The sequence below is a fragment of the Numenius arquata genome, chromosome 5 (genome assembly GCF_964106895.1).
Source record: "Numenius arquata chromosome 5, bNumArq3.hap1.1, whole genome shotgun sequence".
NCBI classification, from domain to species: Eukaryota; Metazoa; Chordata; class Aves; order Charadriiformes; family Scolopacidae; genus Numenius; species Numenius arquata.
In genome coordinates, this window is record NC_133580.1 from 52,533,468 (window position 1) to 52,559,499 (window position 26,032).

Here is a 26,032-nt window from a genome sequence, read left to right on the forward strand (position 1 = left end):
ATCACACAAACCAAAAACTTTGCGAACGCGCCTGGGGAACTTGTTCGAAAAGGATGCCCCTGTGTAAATCAACACCGATTGCTACTAGCACCAAAGACTATTGTTTTAGAGAATCCAGAAAGATGAGGGGATGAAAACCCCCCACAATTTAGTCCAGATAAAACCTGAGGCTCCGAAGAGTGTCTGTTCGGCCACTGGTTTTTAATAAAGCGATACACAAACTCACTGCATTAGTGGAACAGACAACAGGCTCCAAGGGTGCCGAACCCAGCCTTTAAAAATATCAAACCGAAACCAGCAGATGTTTCACCCACACCATCTCTGCTCACAAAGCTTTACGCTGTACCACCACTGCAAAATTATTAGCAAAGTAACTTTCTTATTCAGTCCAACAATGCGGGCAATAAACATCTGCTTCACTTAAAGAAAAATACTGAATGCATAGTCTTATTTTTTTTTAATTGAAATTTATTAACATCTGTTCATAAAAATAGACTTTCCAACAGAACTCATGACTGCTGTATATTACAGTAGAAAACTATTAACAGTAGAAGAGGGGATAAAAAATGCTCAGAATTTTCTTTTGTTTTTCCAGTCTAGTGACCTTGTTAATTCCTAAATTTAGAGTGAACTAAAATAGTCAGAAAATCTGCGCCTCTCATTTCTAATGTTGTGCTTTTTCTGACCTCATCCTCAGCATTTAAAAATCACTAAACTGTACTTGCTGAAAACTCTTGCCTGAACAGGCCATGTTATTAATTTGTTCATGGCGTTTGGCTAACACAGGGTAATACATGCCGTGAAGTGATAAACCTGATATCAACCCAAGTCTTGATGATAATTTACAGGAGAAAGCTTTTCTTTTGCAGATCAAGAAAGACTTATTTCTAAGGTGCCCCAAGAGCCAAGAACTCTGTGGTGCTACGAACTGCTGACAGGCAACCAATAACTGTGACAAATTATACATTCATGGCATCTGCAACAATCGATAAACTGACTCACCAAATTAATAAAATATAGATCACAAAGCATACATTTTTATTAAAGAATAATTTCATGATAACCAAGTAATGTGGATGCTTCCAAGCATAAGATTAAATTACATGCTGAGCAAATCTGGCGTTTTGTGATAAACTGCGAAAATAGTCTTTGCAAGAGCAACTGAGGAAGAACATTGCTGACATAGTCTATAAACATGTTTTATAAAGCATAACCAAAAGTAACAAAAAAAAAAAAGAAAAAAAAAATCATTGAAGTGGTGGTTAGAGAATTCACTACCATATCCGCAATAATTACTTTCTAGACTTCTCCTTGCTTTGTAATTTACTCCTTCAAATATGTTGCTGATTTTGGTGTTAAAAGTAATAAAAACAGATTACCTACATAGGGGAATATTTACACCAAATTAATTCCGTAACTAGTCAGTCATCGTTATTGCAGTACACAAAGATTTCTAGTACAATTAGGAGGATGAAAATTTCACTTAAATACATGAAGGCAAGTGTCTTACCTGAGAGACAGGTGTTGCTTATCGGAACTTTGTGTCTGCTGAGTAACTTTAAGTATTTGCTTGAATTTAGGAATACAATGGATCCCATTGGACTTGAAGGTCCGAAGCTATACATGTGGTTAAGTATTTTCCTGAGTGGATATATTCCACTACTGAGAAACACATCCAGAAGAGCTTTTCCAACCTCATGAAAAGGTATCAGAGAAGCCATTCCTTCCCCAGGGAGGAATATGGAGCATCTCTTATGGCAAAGGCTTTCCTTCTGGGAAGAATGCACTTGGGCACATCCTCAGACTCCCTTATCCTGGTTAGTTGTTGCTATACAGCTTTGAAACGTGTCCTAAACAAAGGATTCAAAATACCCACACATCCTGTTTATTGAACTTCCCAATTATTACTTCCTGGAACTCCTTAGTACTGGGTCTCTGCAGGCCAACTATGCCATGTCAACAGCATTAGAAGGCTGTCCTAAAATTATTTTTCATCCTCTATAATGCCAGATATGTGGTGCTCCCAGGCAGTCTTCACATGACTGAAGTCTCATCAGATCTGCTAAGTATTTCTTTTATACTAAAACATCCAGCATTTCCTGGAAGACTACTTTCATACTTTGCAGTGAGTATTTTACATCCACAATGTTTAGCCACTTTCTGAACTTCCATGGATTTCCTAGCTAAGCCTAGCATAACACAAGGTCTTTCCTGTCCTTCTTTCTGGCTAATAAATAATGGAACCTTTATTCTGAAATGCTGTCATGAAACAAAAATCAAATACAGCCTAAGTAATACAAAACCAATATTTGTTTATACTAGATCCATTATGAATTGAATTCCTTTTTTAAACAAATGACATTTAATAATATATTAAACACATAAACAGGAAGATATTTGAAGTTATAATTCCATCAGCTCTTTCTCATGACATTCATCTTCTCAAAGGCCATATCCACACTTCAATCTAGGCATATATAGAACACTGTTGTTAATAAAAAGACATGGTTCCTTAAAAATGGCTTACTACTTAGACATGCCACTGACTTCCCTAACTATGGCAACCTAGATCCGTTTAAAAAAAAAAAATATTCTCTGGCATATTATTAGCAACTGGAAATTTATTATAAAATGTTATTTTCTTTCAGAATGAAGTATCTTCTTTTGGAAAATATACCCAAATATTCCTACTTACAAACCACCAATTATTTTTTTCAAATTTTACAGATTTTCTGTATGGCTATCATTCAATTTACTAAGAAAATACCTACATTGCTATGAATCTTTTCAGTCACCAAAACATGACTACAGATAGCAGCAATGCATATTTTAGAGAAGCAGCAAACAGGACCAGCTTCAGAATTACACCCACCACCCTCAAAGATAAGATGAGGTGAGAGCGTTCTCTCTTGCCATAAATTACCACTCCCTCCTATCAGCAATTATTTAACTTTCAAAAATAGCTGCAACGCAGACAAATTATGAGCTATAATTACGCAAATTTATCCCTGATAAATGACTGCATACATGCATATATGTATACCTACTTAGTCTATTCTTAAGTGTATCTGCATGCATAATGTTAAGTATTATAATCAAATATACCAGGATATCTTTACCTTATCACCCAGAATGGCAACATTTCTATCTGAAATATCTGTAAGCCATTCCAGTGGTCAAAAAATGTCCACTACTCCTTTTTATCTGTATGGTACCAGTCACTTGATCCCGGTGCATCTTCCTCCAATAAACTTTGCTCCTTCCCAGGCAAGAGTGCACAGACCTAAGTTCACAGAGTTAAAAGGAGCACCAGCCATGCTCCCAGAGAAAGGGAAAAAAATAATAATGCACATATCACTGAGAGCAACACAGAAGCTGCATCAGGTTCAGAAGTCCATACTCTGAAAGTACTTGAAGGCTGGAAGTATTAGGAATACTGTACATAATTGGCTGCCGTTGGATACAGGACATGGGCCAGATGGCGCTTAACGGTCCGATCCAGTTCAATAATTGTTGTATGAAGTACTTCAAGACCAAGTTGCCTCATTCTTTTCTTGGAAATTGGAATAATTGTATCTATTAAGTCACTCAATGAAAAGCAAATTAAAATTTGACTACTCCTGCACTACTCTTCTGACACAAAGCAAACACCTTCCACTTTGCCAGAGGTCTCAGTAGACCGCCGTTTCTCCAAAGAACCAATGCTTCTGCTAAATTATTATGATGCTGTAAAGCACTGCTTCTCAAACAAATAACTGCATTTCTCTTGTTCATACATCCAATTATCCAGATATTCATCTTAGACATGGGATAAGACTGCAGATCTTTAACAGAAGCACCGCTTTAAGGGCAATGTTTTAACTCCCATAGCTTTCCAGAGCCTCTGGTCCTACCTGCGTGGCTTTACATTGGGCCGTTTACACACCAGAGCCTGCTGGGTGAGGGAGGAGGGGTTCGAGGGGAGGTAGCACCATGGGGAAGTTTGGGGTGGGGGCTCAGCAATCTCTATACACTCAGTGATCTGAACATTTCTTTCACTCATTTATTCAAATGTGAAATCTACAGCATTCATTACGCAGTGAACATTATACAACAATGAACTTGGAAGTCTGGGTTGGGGTTTTTTTTTATTATTTAAATATTTCTTATTATTCTTTGCACTGTTACAGGGCTTAAAAATTCCAGATTCCCAGAGATAAAGGTTCTGCACAAAAACTTAACAAAAAGATGGTAACCCAATACAGTTATCTTTTTCCACGCTGGTTTTCAATGGTGATAGAATATATTGCTACGACAAAAAGCCTCGATACTTTCTGATTTAAAGCACAAGAACAAATGCTATTTTTAAAGACAAAATCTGTTATAATTATAGGGTTGGGGTGGGGTTTTTTTTGGAAGAGTAAAGCTTTTTTTTTTTTTACTTACAGAGAAAATTCTGAATATTGTACATGCACATTCACATCATTTTGCAAAACTGTCAACACCAGATATACACTTCCTTCTTTGAACTATCTCCCTGTGTTGCAACCCTCATCTAAATTTGAAAATATTTTGGTAAACATAGCTGATGTTTCAAGGGTGTAATTTTGAGACCATAAGGAATTTAAGAAAACAGTTGATAGTGTACTAAAATCTAAAATAGGCTTTTAAGAATTTTTCAGCTTTCTCAGATCAGCAACTAATATGATAACCATCTAGAAATTAGTATCTGTAGCCCATCTAACTTCCTCCTAAGTTTTTGCCCTGGAGTTTTGATTTGGAACCTTTTATCTCCTTTTGAAGGATATTTGTACATTCTGTTGTGGTCATACATTTAATACATTAGTTAAATATATTCTCCTCTTAACATTACACAGTTAGCTTATATATCAATGAACTTGTATCACAACATTTCTTGGCTTTTACTCCAAGAACAAGTTGTCTCAAAGATGTAATAGTGTGAACATCCACACTTTTCTCAGATAAAGAAAATAGATTGAATAAAGCATTAAGAGTGCTACTGGCGTAACACAATTCTTAGAAGGACAGGTCTGAGAGGTTACAGAAACTACGTAAAATAGTTCCTTTCATGAGCTTGAACTACCTATTAAGGAAATACCTTAATAGTTTTTGCTGACCCTCTCCCTGGAAAGCTGTGGTGGGATTTGGGCACTCTGCCCATCAGGACTCCTACACCGGCATTCAGCCTCAATTCATTCAGCATTTGCCGGTACCATTTTTTCTTTTGCAGCCACTGGCTTCCAGGTCTTTTACTTTTGCTCCATATGATATCTGTCTAAGGAAGAATACTCTATACTTCTCAGGTCTCTCTCTTCTACGGTAGTCTCTTCACCTCACTCATTAAACTGTTCAGAAATTATGAACTCACACTGATAGAGCAGAAAATTCTGTTCACTTGTTTTTATGCACATCACAGGGACCGCTAAAGCACATTCCATGAGCATCTAAGTACTCTTTATCTATAATGAGGATCTTGTTGCAAGTTCCTATTTTACAAAACTCTGCTATTATTCACTTAGAAGATATGACCTTCGATTTTGCATTTTGAATTTGATTCCATTCCTATTAGCCCAGTTTTCAATGTCATCTCAGTTATTTCTGTACAATATCCTGATTCTCTTCTATATTTAGGATGCCTTCCAATTTTGTCATTAGCACAGCCCCTCTACTGATGGCAGGTGATCCACATTAAGCAAGTCAGGCTCGATGCTCTTCTGGTAACCTCTCCTGCATACCACATCTTTTAGAAAAATATTATTTCATTTTGAACAACACCTGCCAGTGAATTTATTCAGGAAGAAATAATTCTTCTTCAGCTCAGTTTCCCAGCTGCAACCACTCTGCTTGCTTTCTGGTTCTTCTTCAGGTTAAGAATTAAGATATATGGAAAGAAATTGTGCCTACAGATGCTTACACATGGACCATGTCTGGCCTCCGCAACATCATTATTCAACAGATGGTCGTGAGTAACATGTTCTGGCTCAAGGTCTTAAAGAACACTGGGTGCGTGCTGAGGAATCAGCCTCTGTGGTTGGAGTCACACACACACACACTCATGCTTTGTGGATGTTTTACTCCAACACCAAGGTCTCGCCGACCTTCAAGAGGCAGGCAAAAACCAAACCTTAGCTTGTTTCTTCACCTCACTTCTGGTAGCTTATAAGGTAGAAGCCCATAATTCTTGGTAGCAGTAAATATTAATTTTTACGAGTCTTGAATTAATTCACAATAAGCTCCTTAGTATGCCATAAAATACACAATACGTGAAAGTGCTAAAGGCTGAACTGAAGTTTTTTGGTTTTGTTTTTGGGGTTTTTTTGGGTTGGTTTTTTTTTTTTGGAACCAGAGATAATGTCTGGATTTCGAAACATAGTGGTGGTTTAGAAATTAAGAGAAGACTCCTCCGGGGAGGTGTAAGAGGCTGCCCCGCACACCGCACAGCTGCCTTTGGCATGCCAGAGTCTTCAGAACCTCTAAAAACAATGGTTCTGCCAAAAAAAAAAAAATTAAGTAGGTTTAACCATTTTTAGAAGAGCTGCCAATAGCAAGGCATCAAGCCAGAGTCTTTGCCTGTACCTGTCTCCCTATCCCTAGAACAATCAAACATTATCATTAAATCACAAAGTATCGTTACAGCAGTTCAAGACCGCCCCGGAGGTGTTGGACCCAAGAGCAGCAGATCTGCTGGCAGCCAGGGTGCAATGAACCCACCGCTTCTCCCCAGGGGAAGATGCTCGGCTTGAGCAGGCCAGCGCCCATCGTACTTACTGCCAAAAGGGTGGGATTTCTGCAGAGATGTCAGGTAGATGTAGGACCTCTGCTGAGACGTGTTGAATGAAATGTTATATTTTAATTACACAGAACTCAAAGACCCAGCTCTGAAGTTTTGCAGACACAAACCTCCTCCTGGCATAACCTACTGCAACAGTTAAATTCTGAAGCCACATGCAGGGCAGGAAGATTTTTCTTAAACCCTAACAACAACATCAATAACACAGTTCATGTTACGAACTTCAGTTAGCTTTGTGCTCATTAAATCACCGCTGTTTCCCCTTGATGTAGTATTAGATCAGACATCACTAATACTGCCTCTCTGTGTGTGCATGTACACAAATACACTTTTCCCTTTGTTCTGTAGAACAAACTCCTAACAGAAAAGTGTTTATATTAAAACTAAGTAGAATTAAATGTCAATTAACAGTTAATAATAGCCTTAAGATAACATTTCAGATCTATCATAATCCCATAATAAACTGAATGCAGAGCTGACATTGTTTTGGTTTTCAGCTATTGTTTTGACTTAGCCTATCTGGAATGACAATACTGTTCAATTTGGATAATATAAAATCATTTTTCAATGTCAGGGATATGTCTGTTTTCAAAGCTGTCTGAAATACAGAAAACAATCCACTAACATAAGACATAAAACTCGGTACAATATGCAATAACTAACATCCTTTGTTGCACTTTGCACTTACACTCTCCCTGGAGCAAGACTTCTTCGTGCAGCCCATCTTGCACCATGAGCAAGAATAGAGCAGTTTTGATGGGTAAATCAGAAACAACAGCTTAAAATTTATTTTTAAGATTGTCCGTTCCTGTGTGCCTTTTTGGAAGAGTTTAATATTCAGAAACTCTAGAAATGGTTCTGCCAAAAAAATAAATAGCCTTAACCAGTTTTAGAAGCACTGGCCATACTAAGACTTCAGACTACAGTGTTTGCACGTACCTGATGCTTCTTCCTGCAAATACAAGACCTCTATAATTCTACAAAAAGCAGCAACTGATACCATGACAAAGGCTGAACTCTATGATATCTGAAGCACCCAATTTCTATTCTTTGCTAAAATGTATTGAAGCATGAATACATTTCAGTTTATCAACACACTTCAGGGCCCAAGTTCATTTCTACATGAATCTGCCTTTAGCTTGTAGGAGCATTTAACGATGTACCATGACACCCAAATTCTATACACTACACAATAAGCATTTTATTACCTTTGGAAACAGAGATAAAGCGCAACAGCTAGCTGTATTCATCTTTTTCCGCCATTAACCTAAGGAGAAGGGGACAGATTAAGCTGGACTGGGCTACCGATATCCTCGGGAGCATTCTGCAGTATGGCATGCATGTTCCAGGTCACCTGCTATAACAGGAGTGTGCATCCATATTCCTTCTCCAAAAGACAACACTACTACAATCAGCTGCTTACAAAGTACCCCGTATGTTATTTACAGTGAACTAACACTGTTACAATGACTGGAGACACTCTTGGTGAAGCCATAATGTATTTTACATGGACTGCATATGGCCTATAACACTGCCCTGTGGTCAGGGGTAAACGCTTTCTTTTAAATTATCAGCTGAAATGTGTGTTTTGTACATTCTCTTGGGACAACAAAAAATAGAAGCAGCATTTTAACTTAATCCCAGACACGTCTCCTCACCACCTGAATGAACCTACGATTGATGGATGAGGAAGAGTAGCTTCCATTGCGTCACAAAGACTTACATAGGACTTACAACACTTAAAATAAAAAATAACCTTGTTCAAATAATCTAACCACAGAAGAAAAACTCTACTGAGTTTAAAAAAAAAAAATTCGTAGTAGTTTAACAAGGTACGAAAGATCACTACAGCAGTCCTTGGCGTGGACGACACTTAAGAACTGAAAAGCAACAGCCATTCAAGAAGAAACTAGTTACAACTTGTTTAAACTAGAACTCCCTACACGAACAAAGCAAACACCCTTATCCTTGCAATAACCCAAACACTTGAAGCCAAAGTAACAAAGCAAACAAATATGTTCAAAAGTATTGTGTCACTTTGTAGCATCTCATATCTGGGGCACCCAGAATTTTCTCAGTAACTCTGGGAAGTAGTAGCATTGTTTTGTACCAGTGAAGAAGCTAGAAGACAGATTTTAGTCCCATAAGAGAGTTTACATCACTTGACTCAGTCTCCACACAAACTTCACAGGGTACACATAACTAAATGCTCTACACAGCCATTCAATCATATTAAGAGTCCAATATGTTAGAATAAGGAAGTAGGAGTCATTTTAAAAAATTAGATTTAACAATAAGACATGCACAAAATTAAAACATAAAGGATTGATTAATGACAAGCAGCAGGATGATGATGTAAGAATAAAATTAATCTTCATTGAAATTACTGCATTTTGTGCAGAAAAATATTTGCAGGCTACCATACAGCATGGAGGTCCTACAGGGCTGACATCCACAGTACCTCGAAAGGAAATCCTGTCTTACCTCTTCCCTTAAATCCAGCACTAACATACTTCCTACTATAAGTACTTCGAATGTCTATAAGCAACAGTAATATTGACAGAAGTGATTATAGGACAGCATTAATACACAAAAACAGATTTTTATCTCTGTTCTGAAATATTATTAATATTGTGCCTAAATAATTTGTGTCTAGAAAGACTGCACTTAAGTCTTATTTTTTTTAAAGGTGCAATAGGTGCAATAAGAGTAGAAAAAAATTTTCTTATCACAATAGTGATTCAGACATGAAATATCATTATAATGGCTTGTCATTTGATTATATAACATCAGATAAATCAAAATCAAATGACACTAAAAAAATGTCTGAAGTTAAGCTCCCTCCCTCATTTTCCTAAAACTATTTTCAATCAAGTTCTCATTTTAAAATAGTTCAGTTTTTCCATTTGTTGGGTGCAGAGTATTTTGAATCTGTCACACAGACAACCCCCACAAAAGAGGAAATCCCATCACCAAAAGGGTAAACTCCTTCTTTAAAAGTGACTGTATTTGAAAAGACCAAAATGTCCTTTTGGTCCACTGGGCTTTTGGGGGGAGGAGGAATAGTAAAATATCTTAAATTTACAGCATCAGTAAACAAAAGCAGGAGAGATGGCTCACTAGAGCATGTAACATTTTACAGAAAAGGGATTTTACAAGGATACAAAAGAGTAGATTTTCTATATTTGAAGAGTCAACCAAAAGGGATGGGAAAACAACCAGAAAAAGATACAGTATGAGGCAATAGGGATGTAACACAAAGATTTGAGGTTTAATATACTTATTTGTAATTTTTTTTATGAATTAGCTTGATATTGTTACAATGGAGATAACTGCTTAGAAATTTGTTTAGTGCAGCTGAATAGGGGAATTAAAAATAAATGGAATCACTTAATTCAGAATGAAAAGAATCTACACACACATACAGTTGGTACTTTAGCAAGTTATCAACACCTTAACAAAAGACAAAACGGAAAAAAAAAAAAGAAAGTGTTTTTAAGCCTGCTTTATACTTTTATAATGTAAAAGTAGATAGACAAAACATATTTATGACAACTTGAAGAAGCAGCAAAACTGACATTCAACTTCAGAGGATCTATCAGCAAGCAACAGGATCCATAGCAGGCAGAGTCCAGCAGCAGAGCTCCTGCCCAGACCTACAGGGTGTAAGGAGTGGAGCAAACAACTTGAAAAATCACAAAATCTGACCTGCAAAACCATTTGTAACACTTCCTTCTAATTTCTCCAGTAATTAGAGAGTTCAGGATCACCTAGTGCAAGACAACGCATATTTTGTACGATACATGTTTATTTTCTTTCATTTTTTCCCCATTTAATGTAGAACATATTACAGTCCAGCTCTTTTTTTTTTTTTAAAAAGATAACTGTATGTCAAAAAAGAGAATAAGAATACAGAGCCTGTGTTTAAGATAACATCTATGGTCTCAATAAAATATGTAAACCAACTTGTTATGGCTCATTGTGATCTAGCCATGACAAAACAATTGTCTTCAAAAGCACTGTCAACAGAAAAAAAAAAATAATGAAGAAACTTACTAATTAAAAAAAAAAATTCATTTACCTAAAACTTTCTGATCTTACTAAAGCTGAAGAGCAGAAACACACCCACATTACCTACTACTTACACAAGATGCTACTGCTGAATCAGAATTAAACAGAGATTGCATTAGTTAATGTTATTTTAGGGTTCTCCTGTCTCCTGGTCATTGAAGTCTGTAACAAAACCAGAAAGGTGTGTCTGTAAGGAACCTAGCGCCTCCAGCATGAGGGGAGATGAGGGTGAGAGGGAAATGTGTAAACTAAGTGTGTCCTCTGGCAGCCAGCTTATTTGCAAATGGTTTAAGGTTTCTGACACTCAAGAAAACCAGAAACCAGAGTTACTGAGGGCTGTGAAGTACTACTTGTGTGGAAAACAATTTTTCATTCTGTTTTCCTATGCTTCTCAAAAGTTTTATTGATTTACTCTGGATTTGAACAGATACATTTCTTTTGATATTAGTCAACCAACCAGTATCAAAACCATATAATTAAAGGTGTTGCATATGAACGTAACGTCTGCTATTGAGTACAACTGACAGGAACAACTAAAAGGTTCGTTTGCTCTCAGATTACATGAATTGCTATGGTTGAATCTTGACTGTTTTCCTCACTGATGGTAGTAGAAACACACATAATTGACATCAGTGAAACGATGAAAGCATTGAACAGGAAGGGTGAACTGTCGACATCAATTTTTCCTTCAGACTAGAACAGGTATCCAGCTACCTGAACAGACCATGTTGGTTTTTCAGGGAACAGTTGACACAGCTAATGAGTTTATGGAGGGTCAGAGAAGGTTGTATCAGCAATTGGGGCATAAAGAATGACCAGGATCACCACTGGTATCTATACAACCTCCCATAAATAAACAGAAAACATGAAAAGTCTTTAATTTAATCACATACTATAAGTGGCACTGAGATTAGTGTTTCTTTGAAGAAGAGATTTGAAGAAGTCTCTTCAGAGGTGAAGAAGAAATTACTGTTCGGAAAATGGACATACTGTCCAGTCCTGAGCAGAGCTGCAGTGCATTATCCTACAGAATACAGCAACTCACACAGAGTCCAGAAATCTAGCTTCATCCAAAGAAGTTGAGCACCCAATAATCTCTAAATTTAAAGGTATTTTTAAGCTTTTAGTTATCTTAGTTTATAGGATTTAAAAATAGAATAAATCACGTAGTATACTAATATACAGAAACTAGTCTAAGAATTGAACTGCTCAATAGGCTGAATGAATCATTATTAAAATAAAATCTTGCTATTAGTACTGGATAAACACACATCTCCATCTACGACCTCCAGAAACTCTACAGGGCAGCTGAATTATTGAAACTTTCCAATTTGACAGGATATACAACAGATACCAATGTACTCAAGACTCTTACCCCATATAGGCAATTAAAAATTACTTGTATCAGCTCCATTTCAGCTGGAAGTATTTTACAGTATCAACTTTTATTACCTCAAATGCCTTGCCAAAAGTTTTATAATCTGATGTTAGAGTTTTCTTGAATCCACTGAGCATCTAACAGGTCCACTATGATTTATGTGTATTAGCAGATTTCAGATTATTTAAAATGTTAACTGGTCATTCAAGAAAATAGTTTTTGTTGTAAAAAAATAAAATAATAGATGTGTAATTCTGTCTTCTAATTATATTACTTCCTTTAGTCTGTTATATATTATATATTTGTTATATTGCTCACCCAAGAGTGATTTGCTGTTTCTGGAAACACATAAAACTGCATCTTCTTTCATTTCATGAGAGTACATTGAGATATGCTGTCTCTGTGCAAGCACATGTCTACATAAAAGAAAAAATTCACCCTACCACAAGTTTTTAATGTAAAGGTTAAGATGCATGTGTTCTTAAGCTCATTCTAATAAACTTTTTTTTTCCCCCCTGATTAATGGTTAACTGGCAATAAGTTTGCACTTTTTTAGTGATATTTATTGCACATTACAAGCATCGTGCTGAGAAGCACATATGTAATAAGGTTTATTTCTATTTTCATGCTATTCCTTGCCAAAAAAGCACGGTGAAACCCATCTGCTGTGTTTCCTGGCTGAGGTTAGACAAGAAAAGGAGACTCTACATAGCACTCTATCACTGCAAACGATATTGATTAAAGCAGAGTTTGGAGGTGGAATCCAAAGTGCTTACTCAGAGCAGGCATTCTGCCTGATATTCCCAGATGGAAATAGGTATGAAATATAACACATGAAGAAATAACGACCAGGAGACATGCAGCTCTGGAATCTGGTCAGGCAAGTCCCTGAGATAGGGACCTAAGTTGAGGCTGAAGCTTCAGAGAATAGTTTCTGTACATTGGTCCACATGTACCTTCAAATATGCAAATTTTTGTACCAATGTTTTTCATTTTGTGCCAGTTTTATAAATGAAATATCTACCTGAAAAACTGGGATGCCTTTTATGTACCTTGTACCAGTGATGCATGTGCTCTGATAGGGCATGCACACTGTTTTATTGGGTTTTTTTTAACTTTCTCAAGGAAAATAGATACTGTCCTCTTTTGTTGCAGATGGTGTGCCTTTACAATGTTTAAACTGTAGTAACTTCCTCATTCAAGACTTAAGAAATGTTGTTCCTTTTATCTGTCAAGAAAACAGATGTAACACATAATTTGATGTTGCTTTAGTGTGTGAAGGAGCATAAGCAATCAGGTTGCTGGTAAAATCAGTTGAGAAGATGCAAATGGATTCTGATACAAGGAGGGAGAAGGGCCACCAAAATATCAGACTTAAAGGGAAACAAAAATATCTGATACGTGACTTATTTTGAAGCGATCAGGGGTAGGCAGAACACCCAAGAATGGCTGTGTTCACTGCATGGAGAAAGTAGGTATTTCAGAATTAGAAACAGTTTAGTATTTAGGAAAGCAAGGGTGTATAAACTGTAACCGAAACATATAACTGTCAACCATACAAAAGACAGCTCCAAATGAAAATTAAAGTACATAATAATTACAGGCAATACCATCGCAACTTACAAGGGTCTCAATTAAAATAAAGCAATTCAACATCTTAAAGTAATGCCACATTTTGAAAACCTGTTTGCAGTGTGGATGCTAATATCAACATGATTGCAAAACCTAGATTTAGGCATAAACACACAACATATTTTTCCTCCTCTCCCTTTGAAAAGTAAGCACGCATGTACTACTTTTAAGAGTGTTGTTCCCAGAGCTCCACAAAGTAATGTTCTCAATCGTAAAAATACATCACAGTCAAGAGCCTAAGAAACACTTGGGCACCTTAATGGACTCTGATGCAGGAATAAGAGTTACCTCTACTGTGAAGATACAGGAATAGAGCCAACAGGGTAGCTTTCAAGAATAACTGCTCTCCCATCTAAACTTCAGATCCAACGAAGTTGATCTGAGCCCTCCTTAGGCTCAGATCCTTCCTACCACTTAAAGCAACTAAACAAGGTACCTTCCTTAAGCTAGAAGTTCCTTTACGTGATTGGAGAAGATAGAAATTTCCAGATCATGTCATCGCAAGCAAAATCCTAATCACTTTACAGACTTCATTCTTCCAGTGATTAACAAGCTAGCGTAACTTTGGCTCATCACATCACTGCTAAAGTCAGGTAAAATATTTTTAATTAAAAAAAAAAAAAAAAAAGAAGTTCATACAGAAAATGGCAAATCTCTGCAGAATTTGTCAAGCTGCCTTCTATGGATCAGAGTCAAAAGGTACATCCACTCCCATCATTGCTAAACTGGCATCTCCTCACTGAAACTGCCAGCAGTATTATCAACCTCTATCAATGGTAGTGAAAACAGTAATGCAGTTTTGCTAATATAGACATTAAACAGCATCTTGTCAAACCCCAAAATTTTGTATAAGTATTCATTATATTTCAACAATGTAAAAGACTACATTTCAATAAAGCAGAAAGTTACCCTTCAGCTGGGGATCAGGTTCTTTTATGTAGGCAAGTTTGTTTTGATTTCCTTGACTCATGTTGAAAAAAAGTTTCCTTTTATCATGTAGATGTTTGGGGGAAGGCCAAAGCAAACAGTTATACCAGCTTCATTCCATCTTCACATCTCTCTGTAGCTCTATTACTTCTAGGACTAACATTACAGGCTCAATCAGAAATACCACAAGTTTACCAGATCTTTACCCATTCTTCCCTCAACTTTATCAGTGCAGTACAAAGATGTTGTTCTTCAAAAAAACCCCAAGTTAACACAATACTATATTATGCAGCCCATAGATCTGTCATTCAGATTTTACACATTTAGGGATATAAAGATTGCTTGACACAGAGTGGTAATTGAGACCGTCTCTGAGACTGATAAACTATTCTAGAAATGACACATCACCCCCTTTTTTGTAGATAGTTAATATTTGCATCACTGTCCTTATTTTGGGGTATGATCCTCAGTTCAATGCAATTTACTGGTAATTTAATATTTATTTTTTTTCCTAGAGATAAATATCATCCTAATGAAGCCATGCCTCCCTTATCTAGTACCTAAATCTCAGGCTATTTAGAAAGAACACTTTCATGAAGTACTAGATGCAGTCTGAACCTAAGAAATTATTTCTGTGTACTAACTCTCAAACACATTGGAGATCTTGGAGAACTCTAGTAAAGTGGTTCTTATAATTGTATTACTAAAATAAAATCAACAGAGTATTTTTACTATTTGTTTAGTAATAGCACTCGACAATCAGAGCATTGTACCAGTAAACTAAAATCCACTTACATTTTTATTACTTCTTCAAAAAAAGAAATAAAAGATGTCACTTGTAAAATTCTGGTAAGAAGTAGTCATAAGTTTCCTCATTTTCTTGGCGTAGTTTATATAACTGCTGTTACACTTCAACACTTGATGAGGCAATATTTAAATGAAAGGACAGAAAACTGGACCGATAGAACCAATTTGTTTTTAAGAACTTTTAGAATTATTGTACACTGCTAGTATATATGAAATCAGTCAGAAATGTAACAACGTTTCCATCTGAAAACTCCCAAGTATAAAAGGATCTGTCCTTTACGCATGATAAAATCTAGTGACACAGCAAAATATTGCTGCTGCAGTGTCCTCAAGGTATGCCCTTCGGAGAGTCCTGTGCTGCTTGCTCAGAAGTGCTGCAATAATCCATTAAGTAAAAATCATTTACATGCACAAAAACAGCTCAACTGCTGAATCAGGAAGTAAGTATAGAATAATTATGTGTTATAGCTTTTTAGCTTGATAATGCTATTATTTTCTTTCAATTTTTCTCTGTAAATATGTTTCAATTATTCCTTAATAGACACAGTTATTTGGATAGACAAATTATTAAATACTAAGTAGCATTATTCCATAATAGTTTGTTGGCGATTTTTTTTTTTAACTATATATAGACTTTTCACCTTGCTATAAAGCTTCAGACAGTAAAAGTATTATCATCATTTCACAGCTAAGGAAATAACTACAGTGGGAAATTGCTTCCACAAGGACTCCAAGCACAGCTGGTTAAGCCTTGTTCTATCTCCTGTATCTTTAATCACATACCATGCCACTTCTAGAGATCTGATCACATATTTGTTACATACAACATGCATGTGTTGTGCATTACCATAGGTAGATGATAGAGAAGACCACTTTTTACTTTTCTTTCTTTTTAGGTATCCTGCCTCTCTCTCTAAACACTTCAGCTGTTCTGAGTCAGACACAAAAATGCAAACTTAGAAGTGGTGTCTAAAATTATATTTCTTCCAACACCTATAAAATATAACTGAAGTAGTGAAAAGCAGTACTATTTTTTGCACTGACTGGCCTAATAGGAAAGTATTAGAAATGCATAGCAGCACGTACCTGAGGTCCTAGACATTGATATGCTGGGTTAGATATACTGATGCACTGCAAGTGGGCAGTGTTACTTCGATTTGTGACGATAATAATGAAGCTGGAAGTCTTAAAATACAGGAGAAGGACCCTCCAAAGTTCTACTAAGTTTGGCTGAGTAAAAGAGAAGCCTACCACAACCAAGGGTGCAAATGGGTTCAGACCAAAGGTCTACCTTGTTCAATAGTGGGTCGTTTTTTTGCTGCTGCTGGATTGAGGAAAAGAGCAGTAAGAAAAAGAATATGAGAAAAGGGCAAGACCAGCAATTTATCTCCAGCACTTCTCCTCTCAATTTGCAGTTCAGGAGGTGTGTGAATCAGAAGCATTTCAGCAAACCCAGTGGATTTTGCTTCCACAAACCTAGCTACTCACGTTTTCATGAAGTCATGAAACTTCAGTAACCTACAATATCCTGCAGTAAGAAGTTTCATAACTCACCTGATTTGTGACGAAATGCTTTCTACACCCACAGCAGCAGTTTCACATGATGCCTGCTGGTTATCGCATTCAGAACAGAAACAGCTTTGCAAAGATAACAGGTGAGGGGTTTCAGACACATTTGCGGGAAATAGGAGCGCTGCTTTCGAACACAGGGCTGAGGAGAATATTTTAACTTTAATGAAAGTAGGTCAAAATCTTCATGCTTATTCCCAGAAAGGGACTTGGTGTTCTGACTATCAATAGTGTAGAGTGCAATGCTGACTCAGGTACTTTTTCAAGCGTAGCTCATCAAGGCTTTTCCAGTGAGAAGCGTTATTGCTCCCTACCCAGTTTGCCCTGTTGGAACCACATACAGTCTGTGAAGAACAACAGCAACTCCAGGCAAGTCGTGAACCGCTCCCTAAAGGCACCTACTTTCAACTCCAACAGCCCTCGCCAACCTCCCTGCTCTTTACAGGATGCCACACATAGCTTGGATATTTGAAGTAGGCAACTTTCAAATCAAATCAGCAACCCTAAAAAATCCTGAGTGCATAACTGAATTCCGTTATGAGTTCTTCAAACCACGCTCACTTTTTTAATTCTTATTTCCCCTCATTTGGCTGATAGCAAACTCTGAAGAAGCCAAAATACAGACAGGCCAGTCTCAATTTAGGCTCCAGCTACAAGATCAATAATCAATATACTGTCAGAAATTCATGATTTAATTAAAATATCACGGACATTTCTGTGTTCCCAAAACATGAGGTTAGTATGCTATTTCCTTATTTTGAAACACAGTAAAAAACATATTAAAAATGAGAACTAGAAGAAAATAAATTGGCCAGAGAAAATATCAGAGTTTCCCAGTTACCTGATTTAGCTGGCAGCTAGCCATTCTTATGCTCAATTGATACACAAAACACTTATGGCGTTTTATTGATACCATAGTGGAGGGACATGTAACTCATTAAAAATTCTGGAACTCAAACGCATTTTCCGCTATCACTTCTGAATTAACTAATGATGAATTCAGTGAATGGCACCCTAGTTTATCATGCAGTCCTTAATTTTCTTCCACTTGATTTTCAACCAGTTAAAGGCTTTTGGAGAAGAAGTATTGCTATCTCATTTGAAAAAAAAAAAAAAAGCCAAAAAAACCTGAGGAGGATAATACTTAAGCTTCACAGAAACTGAGTTCTGAAAACATCCCATCCAGCATACATTAAATGCTTCTATCAAATTTTCTGCCATTTAAAAAAAATTATCATCTTAAGCATTAATGGAACATCTTCAAATGGTGATTGTATCTTAAAATAACCTCCCTAACTGCTGAAACCTCAAGTCTAGATATATTTTTGTCTTAGTAGCAACTATGTTGATTCTCTACTTGCTGATAATATCCTATGATCAATATGATTCTTAAATAAACCTAGAATGAGAAAGCTCTTGCTTACCATTACCTTCTGTAGAGATCAAACAAAAAAGCTTTCAGCAAGTAAAATAAAGCTGAATCAGTGTCTGTGATTTGAGCTAAATATTAAAAAAAAAATTTGTTTAAAACCAAAATTTTTATCAGAGGTCATGATTGATGATGGAACACTAAACCTATCCTTGAAAGTACCTGGTTCAAGGTACTGGTACCTGATCTTAGGTGTCCAAAAAGACAAAATATTGAAAATGATGTCAGCATTTCTCCTTTCTTGATTTGTCATCAGCAGATGTATACTGCTTTTATTTTTAACTCCCTTCAAACTTACACTTTTACACCAAATAAGTTTTTATTGTCTCACCCCATAATCATTTAATGCTATTAGAAGGACCTAATGTAATTAAAATGTAATTGATAAAAAGAGAAACGCATCATTAAAAGGAAACACCAAAAACATTATGCGCATGTCAACAGGGACAACAATGTCGTCCTGTTTTGCGTGGTTAGGCAAAATAGCCAGGCATTCCTGCCAATCTACAATACAGATTATCCTAGTAATGTCAAGGATATGATGATAGCTTGCACTTGCTTTTATTTATAATTTTAGCTTTCTCTCCCTCCTCCTGCTCTGTCCTTCACAGTTAAGGAATGTTTGCATAGAATTACTTCTCCAGAAATCTCCAGTTTTCAATACATTTAGTTATTCTATGAAGTTCCAGCAGTTTTTTCAAGCTAAATTGTCTTAGATCAATTTAACCTCTCACACAGTAAAGTAGCCCTGCAAAATTAAATATGAATTTATGGATTTTCTACAAATGATGAAAAATCTGCTTCTACTATTTTATAAAGTGTTTACTTGAAAGACAATTTAAGCTTTATAAAAGCAGTGGCATCCGTAAACCTGACAACTTAAGTCAGGATCCGTCCCATTCTACAGTTACATTTGAAAACTTCTAAAAAGACACAAAAAAGCCCAGTCATACTGCAGAAAGAAAGGGGAAGTACCCAGCAGTCTTTTAAACTAACTGCTACTAATAAATCAACCTCCTATTACGCAGAAAGTAAGTGTAGTTCAATTATAACACCAAATTAAAGTAAATAAAATCTTCAACAGAACACATACCTCTATGCTCCTATAAAGAAACGCTGATAAACCTTTAATTTCTGTACTTCATGGCAGTTCTGACCTACAGAACTGTTGTAAACAGGAGATGAATTCCAGGAATCAGACTGCTAGCTTTGATAAAACAACAAGCTCTGCAATACTCAGGCATGAAGGAAAAACAGAAAGAAGAACGGGTACAAACTGCACCCAGACCAGAAAACTGTGCAACTTTAAAAACGAGAAAAGGAATAGAAATAAACTATTGCAAATTGGACATCACAGTAACTCCAATACTAAGGAGATAAGTGACAGGAATACCATAACTACATGTTTAAACAAGGATTTTTAATAAAATACCTTATTTTTGGATACAAATTATTTGGTTACATTTTCAAGTGATCTATATTGTCCCTATACTAATATTGTCCCTATACTAATACATACTTTAAAGGAGTTATGAAGGAATTATAAAGTTATTAAAAATAGGTACTCCAAAACATAGTGTTCCCTTGCCTGTGCTAACTGGGCTCAATTATCACAATTATTAGAACAAACTTTTCCTGTTAAATCAAGCATTCATAACTGACTTGTATAGAATGAGGTTAAAGAAAGTAGTATTTTTCTTTGAACTCCATCTTCCTTCTTGAAATCTTCTGTCAAATTTTATCAACACAAAAGGATACACTTGCCAGCAAATCATTTAAAAGAGATCTTTTAAAACTGCATATAATATAAGGCTTTTATCTGGAACAATCCAACATCTTTGCCTAGCTAATGTGTTTTCCAATTAAATGGTTACATCTTGTCAGGCAGGCACAAGTCAATCACGCTTCTGGAACACTTCATGACTCAGGGAAGACCAAAGCTTGTGTCTGACAAGCCGTTGGCACAACCAGTGGAGCTGACATGGAAACCCCATTGGTATTTCCTTTCTAAAAGGAGAAATCCACGATTTAGGGGCAGAAGTGCTTTCCATGTGGAACGCAGCAGTGGAGACTGAAATATGTGCCTGTAGCATGGCTTTCCCCCATTAATCAGGCACAGACAGGACATGAGATGGAATGATCTACCATATTTGACATACAAGTCTCCAGACTTGCTAACTTTTGGAAATACAAGCCAATGTCAGTAAAGATAGTTGTTCTGAAATACTACTTAATGTTTTCCCAGCTAAATCATGCCAATGCTGCTGCTTGCAAAAAGCTTAAAGTCTTCTTCATCTAAGCGGACTATAACTGAGCATTCAGTAAACAGTTAAATATTTTTCAACTACATAGAAAACAATGCCATTCATAAAGGCCTAAGGCAATAAAAATCAGAGCAAATAAAATCCAGTTGAACATTAAAATAAAATTAATGTTTAATGATAATTGATTTCCAGTAGAAATCCACCTGCACATCACCAAACAAAGTTATTATATCCCAAAGAATACTTTAAGAAACATTAGAAAACAAAGAATGGAATAGAAGTTATTTTATTTCCAGATTAGAAAAGGAAATCAGAAAAACAAGGAAAAGGAGACCTAGAATTGCAGGGAGGGGGAGAAGGCATCGAAAGACCACATTTGACTGCAACACCACACTGTCTTCTTTATCACCAGATGTACTACTGCCATTACCTTGGTATACCAAGGTCTTTAAGGAGTTGCTCTAAAGTTGATTTCACCAACTATTCCAGGGTGCAACCATGCATTTGTTGATTGCTGTAATCACAAGGACCCTATAAAACAATCACCGATTTACGGGTAACACAGATAAAAGGAGCAACTGCCTAAAAAAAAAAATCTTAATTGGATATTTTCAGCTCTGGAATTAACTCCCTTTTACTTTCATGCATCAACATCTTGGGCAAAGGGCAAAACTCATCTAATCTTCTGACATTTTGGGAAGTTTCACAGACTGACACTCAAAAATTAAACAGGAAAGGACTTTGTAAACTTTAAGATTACGTTAACAAGCATTTCAAAATTCCAGTGAAGGATTAGGACCCAAGAAAAGTTCAAACCAAGCTAATGTCTATTTCAAAAACACCACAATTTAATTTTATTAAGATACAGCTAAGAGATAAGGAAAGAATGAAGAAAACATGGGTCTGGAGGTATGATACGCTGGTTTTAGGAACACTTCATCAGGGCAAGCTTCTTAGGAGATGAGAGGGGAGGAGACAGGGACAAGAATAGGCCAATGATGGGGGCCTCACCTTGGAAAAAAGAAACAATCCAGAGTTTTAAGTCTCGGTCCACAAAATTACATACACAAAAGTACTAGAAACAGGGAGGAGAAGCTTGATTTTCCTTTCCTGAGTTAGAGCGCTCATTACTGAGCTCGGTTATCGGTTTTTTTCCTGGTACAATTAATTGATCTTGCATTACCTGGAGCACGGAAGCAAATCACACAGAAAGGGTAATGAACCTCCTTTCAAAAAACTAAACATCTTTGGACTGATGATGATCTAGAACACAAAGTTTCCCCATTCCTGGAGAGTCACTTAGGAGCCAGTTAAATGCAGTGCTGCTTTGCAGAAACAAGTTTAAGGCTCCCTGGTCTAGGGAGGGAACGTGATTTGAGTCTGGTGACAGAAGGCACTTCCTTGGCCAAGAAATGACCAGGTGGCACTTCTTGTTTCTGTATGTAATATTTGAGCACCTTTTAGACAGATTTTCAAAGGAAAACAGGCTTATGTAATTGTGTTTGTCCATCTACCTGCTGGGCCCTCCTTAATTAAATCCTTAACTCACTAGCCAATTTCAAGCAAAAGCCGCCAGTAGTCTCAAGGAAAATTAGGTTCCTGCAAGTTTTATTAAGGTAAAAAAAAAAAAAAAAAAAGAGGCATCCAAATGAGAAGACAGACTCAAATTAGAGGCCCCGCTTTGTGAAAGGCTGTGGTAGGACGTGAGCCGTAATCCCAGTCCATGACACCAGCCGGTCCCCAGACACGTACTGACTCACCCACACACAGGCACCTCACACAGGCCCAGCCAACTGCTGCCTTACAGGAGATGCTGGGACAGGAGGCAACTCACATGAATTTCTTGAATGAAGCGCCATCGTGCCTGCTATCCTTCTGCAAAGCTGGGTCCAGCTGATGCATGCTGTCTATAATACAGGAAGGCCTGCTTGATGCGCATCTGTTTCCAAAAGAGCTAATTCTCTTTGAGGATCCTGCCTTGACTAAGCACAAAACACACACTAAACTGCTCAGGCCTGCAAGAGGAGAGGAAATGATCTTATAGTGTGGAAGAAACTTAAATTTCACCCATAAAGTACAAAGGGATTTCAAGGTACTGATGATTTTAGGTGGGCTTCGAAGTACTGAGTCACCTACCTTCTTCTCTGTGACTCCTAACTTTGGGTGTCTTTATCCTTTTGCAGTTCTGGACTGAAGCATGTTGCTAGGCTGCCAACAACTGCCAGGCAACAAATCACAGCACGTAGATTGAAGTCATGCTTACAATGCAACATATTGAGCATGTTTTATTGTTAAGAAACCAATAATCTGTGTTGTCACAATCAAATGTAAATTGTGATCATATTTTTCCCCAGGGGAAAAAAAAAATAAAAAACCCCTGTAAATCGTTCTTATTGCCCTTCCAAAGCAAAACTTATACACCCATTCCTCAATCTGTTATAAAATCAAATTAATTTCAATATTAATGAACAAAGCCACTCACATTGCACAACATGTAATTACGAGTCCTACTACTTCTTTCTGAGCTCCTTCTATTCATTGCCCCACCAAATTATTAAAACAAAGCAGTTACTATGGTAACTAATTCATTCTCTGCATTATTATATTGTTTCAAAACATCAGCGTCTAGTCATTCTGACTTACATGCCCTAAATTCCAGTTTGAAATTCTAAACTTCTGTCTTGTTCATCAGAGAAGCCCTTTACAATCTATGCATTCACGCAGATAAGGATAGCTAGGGTGCAGCTGCTTTTGTTTACTGCAAGAAGAAGTAACTGTTCCTAAATTATTTGAGTTTGATAAATTGATGGTGCCTGCACACAAGCACAGAGCAGCACTCGGGGAACAAGCATGGGGAGCTTGTGGAGCGCTACACAAGCAGGCAAACATGACCATCTGCAGGTTAGATAAACTAACAACAAAAAATGACTGGCAGATGTTGTGGAAACTAAGTAACACCTGCGTAAGTGGTATTTGATACCCAGAAAAAAAAACCACATGGGCATGACTGATGCAATCTTCAAGAAAGGGAACCACAGGGAACAAGAAATAGTGAGAAAAATTGCCTGGGAAAAAGTTTCATTAGCACTTAATAAAACTATTTCTTCAAATGTACGCTCCTTGACAAAAAGAGACATTTATCATGTATTTATTTAACACTTATAATTATTCTTAATTAACAATTAAAAGGAGTCATAGTCTATTTGTATTTGAGTGTCATCACTTAGCATACAAGGAAACTTTCTGAAAAATACAAGTAGGATCAAAAGAATAAAAAAATCTTTCCTCTTCACTCTTTTGCTGTCCTACTGCTATTGCCTGTAATTTTTATTGGGGTTTTTGGTGCGTCTCCATTTAATTGGCAAGAATGAGAGGCTTGAAAATTCACTACATCGGACACTACTCTGAAAAATATGCATCAGGAAAAGGGAAACATGAGTAATTTTGAATAGCTAATTTCTGGCTTAAAAGAAAAAAAAACAAGCCCCATCTACTCAAAGTCACAAGCAATTTAAATTTAGTTCTCACAGGAAAGGAAGGAAGAAGGAACATTATTGTTTAAGCATCTGAGCAGGGTCATGAACCACTGCAGAGTTCTGGATCTACAGTGGTACCAACGGGCCCACTTTCACCTGCTGCAAATAACAGGTACCTTCGGAGTTAGCAAAGCCTCATTTTTTTAAAGGGATTCCAAGAGTATTACAACAGCCGGCTGTTATTTTTATCACAGTAACTCTGAAAGTCTCCACTGACTGTTTTCTGTCAAAGAAAAAGAAAAGGCACAGTGGTGGAGAGGCAACATTTTCTTTCTAACCTGCTATCTGACTTCAGAAAAGCTAAAAGATAAACCACAGGTTTCCTAACTCCAAATGACCTGTCCATCAGATCACAATGACTTTTCTAAGGAGGAGAGAGATCTCTGCAAGATAATTCTTCCCCTGGCACAGCCTCCAGACAATTCCTTGTGTTTAGGGAGAGGCATCTTTCAAGTTCAGTACTGACCTCATGGAACAAGGCCGGAACAGCAGATGCCTTCAGCACTAGAAGACTGTCTCCACTTTTATTTTCTTGTTCCCACTTGCATAATCACACTCCCATCCTGACTGCACTAAGGGAGGAAACAAAATCAAATCTTTTTGCTTCTCAGACTGCACTTCCCTAAGGATGGGAACTGCCTCTATGAAAGCTGAACATGTCTGCTTTAATTAGATGGCTATTTAAATTTTTCAGCATGTTTACCTGGACACTTAATCTTTGTACAGTTCAGTTTTCCAGAGCAGAGTGTAAAGTAATGTATAAATCTAGGGCTTGCAGAGCATCTTCCCTGACCCCAGGCAGAAATCAGTATATATTACCACCAAGTACTTGGGCTTCTAAAGCATTCATCTGTACTGTATGAAAGCTAAATATCTAGTCCAAAGAGTTTTTTAAGTTCTCTGAAGATTACTCAGGAATTATATGATTAGGTTTGGTTAAGTATTGGATTCTGATTCAAATATATACGATATTAAAAATAATATTACAACCCTATAAACCCAGTGTCAAGCTATATTGTTTTTTGTATTTAATGTCGTCTTTGACATTAACATTAAATAAAACTATTTTGACTTTATTATAGCAGTAAGACGTAGTGCTCTGGATATATAGCTGAACTTACCTGCTGTTTGTCCCAAGCAAGCAGTGTATTTTATTTCAATATACCAATGAAAATATAACTAATATGTAATGCTGGACACCACAAAACCACAGCTTTTCCTTAAAACCTTTGTAACTTAAATCAGTAACCTGAATGTTTCAGCAAAATTTAAAAATCTCAGTTGAGATTCTTTGTTCTGTAGGTTCATTCCTCCCTCCCCAGTTTTCTTGTTAAAATAATGCTTTTCATTAGCAGCTACTGTTCAGCATCATTTAGGGCAAAATGGGCTTTTAAGCTAATTTTCTTTTCATACAGCTTGCATTGTTAGTAGTAATACCTCCGTAACATTGTAGTAGCTTAAGTGCATGCAAATTCAGAAGCTGTTTAGGTAGCACATAATGAAGATTCAAATTACAAAAGCAGGTTACTGCAGCAATCCAAAAGAGAGCCAAAACTTCCTTGCACCGTAAATACTGAATATTATGGATAAAAACAAACACAAAACATAAGCCTGTGCATAAGCATTTCT

General features: G+C 36.7%; 1 protein-coding gene across 5 annotated transcripts in view; it reads right to left on the reverse strand.

The window, feature by feature from the left end:
• Nucleotides 1–26,032, reverse strand: part of CTBP1 (C-terminal binding protein 1) — a 251,197-nt gene that overhangs the window by 157,136 nt on the left and 68,029 nt on the right. The window lies entirely within an intron of this gene.